The sequence below is a fragment of the Pongo pygmaeus genome, chromosome 14, assembly GCF_028885625.2.
Source record: "Pongo pygmaeus isolate AG05252 chromosome 14, NHGRI_mPonPyg2-v2.0_pri, whole genome shotgun sequence".
Lineage (NCBI taxonomy): Eukaryota > Metazoa > Chordata > Mammalia > Primates > Hominidae > Pongo > Pongo pygmaeus.
In genome coordinates, this window is record NC_072387.2 from 122503315 (window position 1) to 122520223 (window position 16909).

The 16909-nt window shown below is 39.2% G+C and overlaps 1 protein-coding gene across 1 annotated transcript in view; it reads right to left on the reverse strand.

The window, feature by feature from the left end:
- TUBGCP3 (tubulin gamma complex component 3) overlaps positions 1-16909 on the reverse strand; it is a 105982-nt gene that overhangs the window by 41962 nt on the left and 47111 nt on the right. The window lies entirely within an intron of this gene.

Consider the following 16909-nt stretch of genomic DNA (forward strand, 5'->3'; position numbering starts at 1 on the left):
GGCCGCACGGAGCTCTTCCTCAGTAATAGTGCAAGCTTTTGGGGTTCCCCTCCCTCACAGGCAGCAGCTGTGTGTCTCCTCCCATCAGTCTGCCTGCCCTTGCAGTCTCTCTTTTGCAGAGCCCCAAAGCCTGGAACACAGAGGTGCCCAGGCCGGCGTCCTCTGTTCACAGACAAGTCCCAAGCTCTATGGGCAGACCTTGCTGTACATGTACCCACGTGTACAAGCGGCCGGCACCAGCCAGGTGGCACTGTAGAAGTGACCCCTGTGTGGCTCCCCTGGGAACTATCTGTGCTCAGGAGCTTTCTTCCTCACTGGCACGCAGCTCCCCTGCCCTGACCCTGACGGGCACCTACGTCACTGCCGTTAGAAAGGAAACTAAGTAGTAAGGAGAAAATTCAATTGCTGTTGCTTCCAGTTTATTTGCCACTACAACAATGAAGGCATTCTCATTTTTCATTCATACACCCTAATAGAATTGCGCTTTTATTTCTATAAACTTGTTTTATAAAAGCACAACTGCTGAATTGAAGTAGCTTTTAGTTTTTATAGACAATGCCAGGTTTCCTTTCCACACAGCTGTGTAGACTGACGCTCCCACGGACAAGATGTCCTGTTTTTGCATCCTGGCTCATTTTAGATTTTGCCAGTTAGGTGGAATCATGGTTATCCTATATTGCTGTCATTAACCAAAAATGAAGCCAAGCACATTTTCATAGTTCTAACTGCCATTTGCTTTTCTTCTCCTGTGAATGGTCTTTTCATGCCCTTGACCCATCTTTCTATTCATTTTGTTCTCTCATCAATATACACAAATTCTTTGTACCTTAGGAATAGTGACCATTTGTGAATCATTAAATATTAGAGATTTAATTTTTCCAAGTTAATCATTTGCCATTGTTTATAGTATGGTTCATATTTTAGTTCTGATCTATTTTTTTGTTATATACAGATAAATGTCAGTCTTCCTTTATGGTTTCTGAGTTTCCTGTCTTCCTAAGATCTTCCCATTCCTAGATTATGAAAATATTGTCCATCATGTTCTTTCAGTATTTCTATTGAGTTATTTTTATTACCTAGATCTTTTTTTTTTCTTTTTGAGACAGGGTCTCACTCTGTGGCCCAGGCTGGAGTGCACTGGCATGATCCTGGCTCACTGCAACGTCTGCCTCCCCAGCTCAAGCCATCCTCCCACCTCAGCCTCCCAAGTAACTGGGACCACAGGAGCACACCACCATGCCTGGCTAATTTTTTGTATTTTTGGTAGAGACAGGGTTTCACCATGTTGCCCAGGCTGGTCTCAAACTCCTGAGCTCAAGCGATCTGCCTGCCTCAGCCTCCCAAAGTGCTGGGATTACAGGCAGGAGCCACCATGCCCAGCCTATTACCTAGATCTTTAATTCCTCTGGAACTTGGTATAATCCTGGCACACAGTATGTTATAAGGGGGAAGTCTACGTTTTCTCCTGGATGGCATTTTTTTCTTTACTCGCCGAGCCAGCCCCATTTAATGAATACACCATCCTTTCCTCTGAGCTAAGGATGCCTCATCAGGAATTGTTAATATCACCATAATTAATTATATCACCAGATTAAAAGAGGAAATCATTTGACTATATCAAAAAATGCTGAGGAAGCATCTGATAATGCCTCTATTTACATTCTCCAATGATGACCAATTCATTTTTTATGATCATGAGAGCGTGGATTTAAGCGTATCCAGTGCTTCCTCCATCACAGTTATGCTCTTCCTGGGGCTCCCCATCTCCTATGTGGGGAGGGGGAGCCTCTTCAAGCCGCTCCTGAGTCCTTCACACTGGACCCGAGTGATCTGCCCTACTTTTCTGCTATAGATGGTGCTCCAGGCTTAGCTCTGTTTCTCCCAATACCTAGAATCAGCCACTTCTCCAAGCAGCCCTACTTCCTTTGAGGGAGAAATGGCACCGGGACCATGACCTCAGCACTTGGCAGTATTTTCAATTAAAAGCCGGAAGGCCTAAGACTCAGCACTGCCCTGTGATGCATGGCAGCTGAGTTCTCCAGTCAGACTGTGAAACACATTTCAGTAGTATCACACCCAAAGTGCCTTTTTGGTGATCTTTCCATAAATCCCAAATATCTTTAAAAATTACATAGCAATACAAAATTAACGATCTCTTAGCAAAATGTAATGGTCAAAAGTAACCCAAGAAGCAAGAGAGAGGAGACCCTGAAAACAGTATCTTCAGAAGAAACTGGAAATATAAAATGCTATCACTAAGGCACAGAGTTACTGACACTTTTTAAGACATAATTCTTAGGTTGCTTAATGTATTCTAGGCCACAGAAATACACATAGGATGGCCTCACTTGATCTCATGAAACTGGCATAACACTAGCACATGTGATTAGAAAAATACCAAAAATATTACAGGACAGTCTCATTTGTGAATATGAATAAACTCTGAATAAAATGTTATACTTGCATTACTGGAATAAAATATTCTTCATCAGCATATATTATACTTCTAATATGCTATGCTAAATGTCTTAAAAATAAGGGAATATATAAATGAATTACAAAATATTACCATGTAATCATTAAAAATAGATTGTTCTTAACTACCGCAGCCCTTTCCAATAACCTGATGAAAAGTATAGTTCTTCCCAGGAAAAAATCGCATATACAACTGATCCTTGAATCACACCAATTTGAACTGTGCGGGTACACTTATAGGTGGATGTTTTCCAACCAACGGCACACACAGAAACATAGCGTCCTCGGGGTGTGAAACTCACTCATATGGGAGGCCTGCTTTCTCAACCCACAGGTTCCACGGGCCAACTGCGGGACATGAGTATGTGTGGATTTTGGTATCCACAGGGGTCCTAGAACCAATTCCCCTCGTATACCACGGGACGATTATATTCACAAAATAGAGTTTCAGAGATCATTTTAATAAGCCTTGATGTCAAAAAAAAATTTAATGGCATAAAATAATGTTCATTACTTCAACAAGTTGACAAAATACTATGCATACAATACACACAAATACACACAAAAAATCAGTATATACAAATATTAACAGAATCTGTCTGGTCCTAACAGGGTTACTGGAGAATTTTAACTTTATCCTCTGTATGTGCTTATGTGATCAACATTGTTTAAACTGCAAATATTTTTCTACTAGAAAAAAACACCGTTTAATAAAAGAATCAAGTAATTCTAGCCAAATACTGAACACATGCTACCAGTAAATTGTTGTTTTTTTTAAATAACGTCATTTTCCCAGGGCAACCAACTAAAAATGAATTTTTTTCTTTCACAGAAATCTACTTCCAAGAGTAAGTATTTCAGGAAACAAAATTTTAATGATGTCAAGATCTTCTATTTGATCCTTTTAAGGGCTAGACAGTATCAATTACATACAGCCAATCTCCTGCATAAGTAGGCACATGAGTAAGTGCCAACATCTTTATGACCATAGGGAAGAGGCTGCTACGTTTATTTTCAACTAAAATGTCTTATCTTTAAGTATCAATTTAAATGACTGAAGCATTCACTGATCTATTTTAGCCTTTTGTGATCTATATTACTCTTCAAGGGTAAACAGCAGTACTATCACGGAGGCGTCATCACCTTAACATAGACTTAAATTGTCCATGACAGAAATAAGCCCCCATGAGTAATCTCGGCAGCGACGAAGTCACCATGCTCATGCTGGGACTGCTCTGTAGCTTGCCATGCTACAGATTAGATTAACTGCATATAAATTGTATGTCTGTTATTCAGTTAGACAGAAGAGCTTGTTTCTACAGACAACACACTAATTTATCCTAATAGTTGGAGTACAGCCGGATTTTTATCAGTATGAACAATAAAGAAAACTTAATTTAAACCATAAAAAACCTCAGGCAATTCAGGCATGTTTAGAAGTTATGAAAGCACTGCTTCATCTAAGGGCAAAGGAGCACGCAATCACTCCAGCAGCAAACATCTCGTAGCAAGCAGAGAGCTTGGGTATGCTTTAGAATATAATTAATTCTGTGAAAAATATAGAGTTATAGAGGGAAAAAAACCAAGGTCAGAATATAATTGCGATACGCTTTTATTTTACTAAGGCATTTTCCACTCAAGGTTCTTTAATTTTCACCATTATGTCCAACGCAGAAAGAATTAAGAAAAAAAAAAACATAATTGTACCATGATTTCTCATTAATTGCTGGACAAATGCCAAGGCCTCCCTACTAAAAACAGAAATGAAGAGGGTAATTTTCTTAGCAAGCAACTTCTGAGAATCAGATCCATTAATACAGACCATAAAAAATTCCAACTTCAACTTGCCAATCATGCAGGCAGCTACCAAGCGATTTCTCCTAAGGCCACACTTAGATACAATAAAATGGCAGCTGGACCAGGCGAACGGGTAAATTGGACAGATTCTCTCTACAACAAAGGATAATTTACAAGGTAAACTTATAATATTTCAAGAGGTATGGCATAAAAATTCCAAAACAGTAAGAAATTTTACATGGTAAACTTTTAAATTTCAGTAACATAGCAAGAGTCCTAAATAGATCCAGAGATATTCTGTCTTATCCATACTTTGTGGACCTTCAAATTCAAGAACGTAGAGTTTTAGAATATTATCACAGCATTTAAGTAAACATTTGAATCAAGTCTGGAAATCTAATTTTGAAAGCAAGTTTAATTGTAACTTGACCCATCCTTTCTTGCTGCTAGTTGAAGCACCTAATCTTTACTATCCAAACGGCAAATGGAAACTGAGTGGTTTTGCCTGTAACTTGAATATATTGGCATAACTTGTTTACCTTAAGTTTACGGAGGAAGAAGCCAGGTTAGCTACAGAAAGGACTCACCATGCAGCTTCTCTAGATAGTAGTAACACAATGGAAAAACCATTTATAAAATGGTTTACTTTTATAGTACCTACATTTAAAAGCAAAAAATATAAACTTTTCCCCAAATGCTGAAAGTGCTTTCCAACTTAACCATTCGGAATACCTTCCAAACCCTTATAGCCCTCTACTTTTGTCTGCCTTTGCAAATATACAAGATATAAATAAAATAAAATAAAAACAAAATAAAATGTAGATACCATTCTTAGCACTAGTGGGCTAAAAGGTCTATATCCTTTTTATTGTTAAAAAGTAAAATCCCAGATGTTAGACTTAGAGGCAGCTTTTAATGACACCACAGCAGACATAGCAAAGCCCATATTTCATCTGGAAGCTTTCCTGTCATCTTGCAGTTGCAAATCAGCCAAGCCCAAAGGCAGCTGGGCAGAGAGGCAGTGCAGTGCTCAGCCATGATCGGCATTCAAAGAGCTTCCAGGAAGGAAAACAGGAGAAAGCCTTCACACGTGGAATGAGCTCTGCTGGGCCATCAACAGAGAGACCAAGAGGTCCCTGAGACTGGCAGGAGCCCAATGCAAGGAAGTCCCCGAGGAACAGCATTAGGCTCTGGACAGACGCAGCCAAGAGGGAGACGCACCACATCCCCATTCAACAGGCATCCATCGACTCCCAGGCAGGAGGAGCTGGAGGTCAAGGTGAATTCAGGCTTCCGATCACTACAGAAGGTGCAGATCTCACACCAGCGCCATGCTCAGCCCATGCATCTCTCATGTTTGCAAAAGCCCAGGTCAAAGAAAAGCCCTGGGTCCTGTTCCAACTTGGGCCTCCCTTAACCAGTGCCACAGACAGACAGCACAGCAGGGGTCTGTGGACTTGGGAGGAAAAATAATCTCATCTTTATTTTCACTAACCTCACTAACCTCTATCTGAAATGTATCTCTTCCTTCAATTATAAATGTGACTAACAAACCACAGTACCTGTGCCTTTGTCAACAACAGGAACCACACATTTCACATCACATGTTAAGCTGTTGCAGGTGCTTTGAAATAGGCACTAATCCTTCTTAAAGTGTTAAATTTTGTTTATTTATTTAAAAAATAAGCCCGCATATTACCACATCACTGACTTGATATTCAGTTTGGACACACTAGATAAAGCAGAGTTCTTTCTAAGAGAATTTGTTTTTTGTTTTTTTTTATTTTCTATTTCCATAGGTTTTGGGAAACAGGTGGTGTCTGGTTGCATGAGTAAGTTCTTTAGTGGTGATTTGTGAGATTTTGGTGCACCCATCACCCAAGCAGTATACACTGCACCCAATTTGTAGTCTTTTATCCCTCACTCCCTTCCCACCCTTTCCCTCCAAGGGAATTTCTTGGAGCCTGCACTACTGCACAGACGAGTGCGAGTGTGGAAGGGAGGTGAGTGTGCAGAGCTGGTGTGGAAGGAGGTGGCACTGAACTCAGCCGCCTCCCATCACCTCAATTTTAGAACAAACTTTGCAGGTCCCCGCCCGACTCTAGGGGCTGCTGCAGGGAATCGGAGGGTGGATAGGCCAGGGGTCCTCAAGTTTCAGTGCATAACAGAAACACCACGGGGCTTTGGAAATCCTCATGCCCATATCAGTCCACATTAAAACTCCTGCGGCCGGGCGCAGCGGCTCACGCCTGTAATCCCAGCACTTTGGGAGGCCGAGGCAGGTGGATCATGAGGTCAGGAGATCGAGACCATCCTGGCTAACACGGTGAAACCCCGTCTCTACTAAAAATACAAAAAATTAGCTGGGCGTGGCGGCAGGCGCCTGTGGTCCCAGCTAATCGGGAGGCTGAGGCAGGAGAATGGCGTGAACCCGGGAGGCAGAGCTTGCAGTGGGCCGAGATCCCGCCACTGCACTCCAGCCTGGGCGAGAGGGAAACTCCGTCTCAAAAACAAAACAAAACAAAACAAAAAAACCTCCTGCAAGGCCCCATGTGTGGCAAATAGATGTGTAGCCTGAGAGCTACAGCGCCCTACTTGCGCACGGCGACTCCACGGTGAACAGGCACATCTCAACCTAGCAGGGAGGGAGAAGACCCGGGAAAGGAGCCACAGGAGCTACCATAGCCGGCATCCCTCACCAAGCGTTTGTGTTTTCAGAACTTCTACAATTTTTTTTTATTGAGAGGAAATTCACATAATACAAAAGTCACCATTTTAAAGTGTCAACTTAGTGGCTTTTAGTATATTCACAATGTGGTCGTGCGACCATTCCTATGATCTAACTCCAGAAGATTTTCATCAGCCTGGAGAGAAACTCCGTATCCATTAAGCAGTCACTCATTCCTCTCTGCTTCCCCACCCCCAGTCCCTGACAACATTAACTACTTTCCATCTCTACGCATTTGCCAATTCTGGACATTTCATACGAATGGAATCATACAATATATGGTCTTCTGTGTCTGGCTTACTTCACAGAGCACAATGTTCTCAAGATTCATCCACACTGTAGCAAGTATCAGATTTTCATTTTTTTGTTACAGCTGAATAATACTCCATTGTATGGATATACGTCATTTTATTTATCAATTCATCAGTTGATGGGCACTGGAGCTGTTTTCACTTTTGACTATTATAAATGACGCTGCTATGAATGTTCATAGACAAGTTTTTAGATGAATGCATGTTTTCATTTCTTTGGGTATATACCTAGGAGTAGAACTGTTGGGTCACATGGTAAATCCATATTTAATTTTTTTGGAAACTGCCAAATTGCTTTCCAGAGGGGCTGAACCATTCTGTGTTTCTACCAGCAATGATGCAGTTCCCAATTTCTCCAAATCCTTGCCAACACTTGTTATTTTCTGGCTGTTGGTTTGTTTTTGTTAACGAACCTAATGGCTGTAAAGTGGTATTTAATTGTAGTTTTGATTTGCATTTCCCTATAATAATAATCTTTTCCTGTGCTTATTGTCCATTTTTGTATCTTCTTTGGAGAAATATCTTCTCAAATCCTTTTTAAACTGGGTGATTTTTCTTGTTGAGTTGTGATAGTTCTTTATGAATTTGGGATGGGATACCAGACCATTATCAGGTAAGTGATTTGGAAATACTTTTCTCCCACTCTGTGTTTTTTTCACTTTCTCAAAAGTGCCCTTTAATGTACATAGTTTTTATTTTGATAAAGCCTGATTTACTTGTTCTCACTGCTCATGCTTTTGGTGACATATCTAAGAAACTGCTTCCAAATCCATGGTCCCAAAGATTTACCACTATATCTTCTTCTAAGTTTTATAACTTTGGCCCTTAAATTTAGGTGTCTGATCCATTTTGAGTTAATCTTTACATATGGTGTATGACAGAGATCCCAATGCATTCTTCTACATGTAGATATCCAGTTGTCCTGTTATCATTTGCTGAATAGGCTTTTATCCCCATTGAGTCATCATGGCACCTTTACTGAAAATCAATAAAAATGAAGATGTACTTCTGGGCTCTCGCTTCTAGCCCACTGACCCAGAGGTCTATCATTATGCCAGTATCATATTGTTTTGATTACCTTGCATTGTGGCATGTTTTAAAATCAGAAAGTTTGTTCAATGTGTTCTTTTACAAGATTGTTTGGCCTCAGGGCCCCTTGTACTTCCTTGTGAATTTGAAGATCAGCTTTTCCATTTCTGCAAAGGCTGTTGGAATTTTGATAGACATTGCATTGAAAGTATGGTTCCTGTTGGGGGAGTACTGCCATCTTAACAATATCACACATTGAAAGTGTGTCTCATGTTGGGGAAGCACTGCCATCTTAGCAATATCAAATCTTCCATCCATAAGCACAGAATGTCTTTCCATTTATTTAGGCCTTTTTCATTCCTCTCAACAATGATCTATTCTTTTCAGAGTACAAGTCTTGCACTTCCTTGGTTAAATTTTTTACTATGTATTTAACTTATTTAGATGATATTTTAAATGTAGTTATTTTCTTAATTTCATATTTGGATTATTCATTGAAAGTATATGGAAATATAACTGATTTTTGTTATTGAGCTTGTATCCTGCCAATGTGGTGAATTTATACATTAGACAGCCATACATACACCTCTCTACCTATATATAATCTTTATTATAAAGTATGTGTAGATTCTTTAGTTTTCTATAAATCAGATCAAGTATCTGTGAACAGAAATGGCTTTACTTTTTTTTGGAGACATGGTCTCTCTCTGTCACCCAGAGTGCAGTGGTACAATCATAGTTCACTGCAGCCTCAACCTCTTGGGCTCAAGTGATCCTCTGACCTCAGCCTCCCAAGAAGCTAGGACTACAGGTGTGCACCACTACACCTGGCTAATTTTTTCTTAATCTTTTGTAGAGAGGAAGGTCTCGCTATGTTGCCCAGACTGGTCCCAAACTCTGACTGCAAGCCATGCTCCTGCCTTGGCCTCCCAAAATGCTGGGATTACAGCAGTGAGCCACTGCACCCAGCTGGTTTTACTTTTTCTTTTCCAATCTGGCTATCTGGATGCTTTTACCTTTTTCCTTTTTTTTAAAAAAAACAAACAAACAAACAAACAAAAAAAAAAAACAAAAAAAAACCTTGACTAATTATCCTGGCCAGAACTTTCTCAACAATGCTAAAAGGAAGTGGTAAGAATGAACACCCTTGTCTTGTTCCTGGCCTTAGAAAGAAAGCATGGAATCTTCAAGTATGATGTTAGCTGTTAGTGTTTCACAGATGCCCTTTATTAGTTATGTTCCTTTCTATTCCAAGTTTGACTATTTTATCATGAAAGGGTAGTGAATCTCATCAAATGCTTTTTCAGCACCAGTTGAGTTGATCATTTTTCCTTTCACTGCCTTAGTAAGATGTCTTACATTGATTGACTTTGATTATATTGAACTACCCTTCCATTCTTGGGATTAATTCCACTTGGCCATGGTGTACAATCCTTCTACTATGCTGATGAATTCTGTTTTCCAGTATTTTACTGAGGATTTTTGCATCTATATTCCTAAGAACTACTGGTATGTAGTTTTTGTGTGTTGTATCATGTTGACTTCATAAAATGAGTTAAGAAGTATTCCGTCCTATTCTATTTTTTTAAGGAATCTGAGAAGGATTGCTGTTAATTCTTTAAATAGGATTGCTGTTAATTCTTTAAATATTTGGTAGCACTCACCAGAGAAGCCATCGGCTCCTGCGCTTTTCTTTGCTGAACTTTCCTGATTACCGATTCAATCTCTTTACCTGTTACAGGTCTATTCAGGTTTTCTATTTCTTTGTGAATCAATTTTGGTAGTCCGTATGCTTCTAGGAACTCTCTCAAGTTTTATCTATCTAGAAATGTCTTGATTTTGCCATCATTTTTGAATGGGAATTCTGCTGGATACAGAATTCTTGAATCATCATGGTTTTTCTTTCTGCCTTTTGAATGTATTCTCCCCCACCTTGTGGCCTCCATGGCTTCTGATGAGAAATCAGCTATTCATCTTATTGAGGATCCCTTCTGTGTGATGGGTTTTCCCACCTGCCACTTTGAAGATTTGCTCTGTCTCTCTACAGTTTGGTTATATAGGTTGAGTATCCCTAATCTCACAATCTGAAATCCAGAATGCTCGAAAATCCAAAGCATCTTGGACACCAGCATGACACTGACAGGAAATGTTCATTGCAGTATTTCTGATATCACATTTTCTGACTGGGGATGCTTAAGTATAATGCAAGCATTCCAAAATCCAGACTCCAAAACTTCCGATCCCAAGCATTTTAGATAAGAGATATTCAACCTAAATGTGTCTTGCCATGGTGAGTTTATCCTACTTTTGAGAGTTTGCTGAGCTCCTTGAATGTGTAGATTAATGTTTCTCATCGAATTTGGGTCTCTTTGCTCTGTTCATTTTCCTTCCCTCTTTTAACTTTCTGTTCTCAGACTGGATGGTCTCAATTGACCTAAACTCAAGTTGCTGACTTTCTTCTCCCTGTTCAAATCTGCTGTGGAGCCCCACTAGTGAGTTCATTCATTTCAGTAATTGTCCTTTTTAACTCCAGAATTTCTATTTGGCTCTTTTTTTACAATTTCTATCTCTTTATTGATATTTTGCACTTTTATTATAAAAAGAAGCATTTTCTTATATAGATATACAATAAATTGCTATGAGATGAATGATTATAAAGCTCATTTACAGCTATTTAGAGTTAACCACACACTTGAAAAAAATGCAATTTTACAACAAAGTTATAACTCCCATTAAGGAAACTGAGGAAAAATTAACCTATAGAGGAAACAAAGAGACAAAATTTCCACATTTTAATTACATAGTGATCAAACACACAATGTAATTGTCTAAATTACCAAATTCTTAGGGTAAAGATGTTATTAATATTTAGAGTAAATTAAAGAGAACCTTCCCAAAACTAATCAAAGACTTAAATGGATATTTATAAATGTGGGGTCTAACAGAAAAAACAGATGTCAGAGAACTACAAACAAATCAGAGAAAGCCCACAGACATCTTAGGGACAGAAGATATTCAAATTTTATCCAATGTTCTCCTTAAAGTAGCAGCAGATATGCTACACACTTCCTATTGATGTGATGTAATCCTCACACATACACAAAATCGCACCAGACAAGCACTATCATACACACATCTGGAAGATGGGGAAGGGAAGGCCCAGAGAGGCGAAGGTATTTGCCCAGGATACAGAGTCATCAGAATCTGAAGCCAACAGCCAGACCCAAATCAGACTTCAGAACCTAAGCTCTTGAGCTCAAACCCACAGAGATAAAGTAGTCAGATGAGTTACAATGAGATAAACCGGTAGGTGGTATAAGCCCACTGGTATTGCAGTACTAAACATAGCAGACCCATGGCAAAGAACACAATATACTTTATGTCAAGAAAGATTAATTTTAGCTCCATCAATCACAATGCATTTCTGAAAAAACCTACAAGCAAAATTAGTGAAGCAAACAAGAGTATCTCAGGTGTAAAGAGCTATTTGGACAAAACTAGCAAATTTAAAAATTACAAATCATGAACTTCCTAAAGCTCTATCTAATCTCAGACCCTAGGTACGTGCAGCAGTAAATATAGAACCTTTAAAATAAAAAAAGACAGGGATCATGACATCACTGTAGTAGCCTATCAGCATTTGGGTGGTCTTGGGAAAGGGCACCTGGGAATGACGACATCAATGTAGTAGCCTATGAGCATTCAGGTGGTCTTGGGAAAGGACACCTGGGAATGACGACATCAATGTAGTAGCCTATGAGCATTCAGGTGGTCTTCGGAAAGGACACCTGGGAATGATGACATCAATGTAGTAGCCTATGAGCACTCAGGTGGTCTTCAGAAAGGATACCTGGGAATGATGACGTCAATGTAGTAGCCTATGAGCATTCAGGTGGTCTTGGGAAAGGATACCTGGGAATGACGACGTCAATGGAGTAGCCTATGAGCATTCAGGTGGTCTTGGTAAAGGACACCTGGGAATGATGACGTCAATGGAGTAGCCTATGAGCATTCAGGTGGTCTTGGGAAAGGACACCTGGGAATGATGACATCAATGTAGTAGCCTATGAGCATTCAGGTGGTCTTGGGAAAGGACACCTGGAAATGATGACGTCAATGGAGTAGCCTATGAGCATTCAGGTGGTCTTGGGAAAGGACACCTGGGAATGATGACGTCAATGTAGTAGCCTATGAGCATTCCGGTGGTCTTGGGAAAGGACACCTGGAAATGACGACATCAATGGAGTAGCCTATGAGCATTCAGGTGGTCTTGGGAAAGGATACCTGGGAATGATGACATCAATGTAGTAGCCTGTGAGCATTCAGATGGTCTTGGGAAAAGACACCTGGGAATGATGACGTCAATGTAGTAGCCTGTGAGCATTCAGATGGTCTTGGGAAAGGACACCTGGGAATGTTTTGCATTAATTCTTGTAACTTTTCTAAGTCTAAAATTAAATCAAAAGGAAAACATTTAAAAGTGAAAATCTTTGCCAATGAGGCAAGACCTGAGGTAAGTTCATTAATAATTTGAGATGCTGATTCAAATATTATACTCAATAGACATGCATTATTTTATTTTTAAATAAATAAAACATGAACATTAGCCTTATACATATTCTAAGCAACAGGAGTTCTTCAAAAAAGTTTCCCAAATTTAAACCACACTAGTCCTAAGGGTCTGCTTTTGTCTCACCTCAACGAATCAAAGTTTAAATATATTAAAGAAAAAAGTACAGAGGAAAATCAATTTATCAGTTTTTGTCCAATTCCCTCTGCATTCCCTATCAACTCTCCAGTCCCATCATTACTATCACGAAAGGAAATGAATACACAGGCCTGAATAACACATAAGGCAGAGAATCAATAAAGAACTGGCAGTACCTTTAAGGACTTCTTTAAAAACACAGACAAATGGCCAGGCGTGGTAGCTCTTGCCTGTAATCCCAACACTTTGGGAGGCTGAGGCGGGCGGATCACCTGAGGTCAGGAGTTCAAGACCAGCCTGGCCAACATGGTGAAATCCCGCCTCTACTAAAAATATGAAAATTAGCTGGGCGAGGTGGCACGTGCCTGTAATCCTAGCTACTCAGAAGGCTGAGGCAGGAGAATCGCTTGAACCCAGGAGGCAGAGGTTACAGTGCACCGAGATGATACCACTGCATTCCAGCCTGGGCGGCAGAGCAAGATTCCGTCTCAAAAAAAAAAAAAAAAAAAAAAACAAACAAACACACAGACAAATATAATGAATTGGTGGTTCAACTAAGGAGTACTTTAAAAACCTGGTTGTGAAAAATATGCAAACTAAATTATTCTCAAGACAGAAGTATTGCAAATTACAAATTAGGTACTAAAGTCAAAAAAGACAATTAGCCAGCTTGTGGCTTTGACTTTTGTTCTAATTATTAGCAATATATATCCTAATTGTATGAAAACTCAGACAATTCCCACTCCAATCTCTGAAGAAAACCAGGTTTATCAATTGATCAGCAATCATTAGAAAAGTTAAAATCGCCCAAATTCATACTATAACTGACATACTAATTATTGAATGAAGAGGATACAGATTCTTTAATTAAATAAAAAGGTAAACTTTCTCCTTTTTATAATCCTAATTTTTAAAGATTGCCTTAAAATATCATCTTTTAGTTCTGAAGGGTACAATTATAATGGATGATAAGAAGATACACCTCAAAACTGAAAACAGTAACACACAGAACTTTTTATTTCTGGTGTACATGCTGGTCAAAGTATTTCTCATAAATCTACATCACTAAGCATGGCTGAGAGTAAACAAATCATAGTAATATAAAAAGAACATACGTTCTGAAAATAAAACATTGATTTTTCATTTTCTTAACCACAAGATCACTTAGACTCCCATAAACTCATTAAATAACAAATTTTTTAGACTCAAATAACTTGGCTTATTGTGATAATGGTCAGGAGATTTAATATGCATTCTAAATAATCAATTGCACCGGTTTTTAAACAGCTTTCAAAACTCACCTCATCCTGTAATTAAATTATGGAATAACTGAACATAAATGCATTAAAAATGACAAGCCTCACTCTATCAAAGGAAACGCCCATTACCTGCGTGTCCCTAGCACCTTACCATGGTGACAGATAAAAACTAAAGAGTACAAGAATTTAAGTCTCCATTTAATCTTGAAAAATTAAGTCTAGAACTTTAAGTCAATTAAATAATTTTATGATACTTTCCAGAAACAGACCTAAAAATAAGGATTCAAATTTAAATGATGAATACCAAATATACCCCTATAGATGGCATGTATATGTATTTTAACATTGAATGTTATATAAAATTTAAACTAAGAATTGAGCTACCTACAGTGTCAGAGGTCAGTATAAAGTTTAAGGAGAAGGGGACAATGATGGGTACACAATAGGGGTACTAATAAGTGCTATTTCTTGACTTGGATAGTGGCTTAATACAAATTGCATATAAAAAATTAAAAATATAAAATAACCTAGATTTAAACAAAAGGTACAGAGCTTAAGAGTGTAGGGCCAGGCACGGTGGCTCACGCCTATAATCCCAGCACTTTGGGAGGCCAACGTGGGCGGATTGCCTGAGCTCATGAGTTCAAGACCAGCCTGGGCAACAAAGTGAAACCCCGTTTCTACTAAAATACAAAAAACTTAGCTGGGCGTGGCAGCGTGCGCCTGTAGTTCCAGCTACTTGGGAGGCTGAGGCAGGAGAATTGCTTGAACCCCAGAGGTAGAGGTTGCAGTGAGCTGAGATCGCGCCACTGCACTCCAGCCTGGACAACAAAGCGAGACTCCGTCTCAAAAAAAAAAAAAAAAGAGTGTGGCGGTACATGCAGGTATGCAGAACCTGGGAAAATGGACACAATTCTTCATCTTAATGGAGGAAGGGGTTAAAAAAGAAAGTTTATTCGTGATTTTAACGTTTAGAAAGATACAGGCTCACAAAAGCTCTGAAAAACTTGAGGTAACCATTAGTAAAATAAAACATACCTTACAAAGCTTCAGCTTTTTTTAAAGAAAGTTCATACAACAAAAGGAACAAAAGAAGCCTGAAAATCCTTTTTAATCTCCAAATCCAATATGCAATCCCTATAAAAATTTTTAAAAGAACTTTTAATGGAATTGGCAGGCTGATTCTAAATTCATATCTAAGTATAAATGTGCAAAAACAGAAATTGTGAAAAGAACAAAAGGACTGCCTCTACCAAATTTCAAACCATAGAGTCATTTAAATAATATTGACAGATAAAAAGCAAACAGAAAAAATACAATCCAGAAACAGATTCAAGTATATAGAGAAATTTAGTTTATGATAAAACACGGTAAAACTTGTGGAGTCTCAGTTAAGGCTCAGTCAACAGTACAATGATTCTTTGTACTATTTTTGCAACTTTTTTATAAGTTTGGAAGAATGTGAAAAAAAGTTAAAAGATATAATTTTTTAAAAGAGCAATTCCATATATAAAAATTTGAAAATATAAAACCATCCATGATTCACTCCTAAAAAGAAAAACAAATCCATAAGAAAAATGGGCAAAGGAAACTAACAGGTAATTAGAAGAAGAAATAAAAAAAACCTATAAGCATGAAAAGCTGGTTAGTCTCACTAGTAATCAGGGAAATGCAAATAAACACCCCAGTGAGACGGCACATTTCGTGCATTAGGTAAAAATATTCTTATTAACATTGGGTAAGACAAAGTGTTGACAAGGATGCGGGAATGAGGACCATAACAGGAAGCTGATAGCTGCGTCAACCTGGATAGGCACTCCCAAGTGCAACGTGGCAGAAGCAAAGTTTAAAATACGCATCCCCACAGGCTGGGCGTGGTGGCTCACGCCTGTAATCCCAGCACTTTGGGAGGCCAAGGCGGGCAGATCACAAGGTCAGGAGATCGAGACCATCCTGGCTAACACAGTGAAACCCCGTCTCTACTAAAAATACAAAAATTAGCCGGGCATGGTGGCGGGCACCTGTAGTCCCAGCTACTTGGGAGGCTGAGGCAGGAGAACGGCGTGAACCCAGGAGGCAGAGCCTGCAGTGAGCCGAGACTGAGCCACTGCACTCCAGCCTGGGTGAAAGAGCGAGACTCCATCTCAAGAAAAGAAAAAAAAAAAAAAAAAATGCATCCCCACAACCCAGCAACCCCACCTCCCAGAACCCACCTTAGAGAAACTCATAAATACGTGCAGGGAGACACATAAAAGGATGTTCATTTTAATACGGTTCATAAGATTAAAAACTACAAAGAACATCATCTCCATCAATAGGACAGTGGCTAGATAAAAACAGATCTGTCCCTACTGTGAAATCATATGCAGTAATAAAGAAAAACTACACACACCGTCGGGAAAGCGCTACAAGACAGGCTGAGCAACTTGCCCAACGCAGATGCACGCACGCCATGCAGCCCATTTGTTTCAAAAGCACACAGAGCACCAGAGAGACTCCATTCTGCCCCAACGCTTGCTTTAAAAACAACTTGTAACAGCACAAACAATAAATTAGAAAACAAATTGAACGTAATACAAACTTCACGCTTGCTTATTTGCAA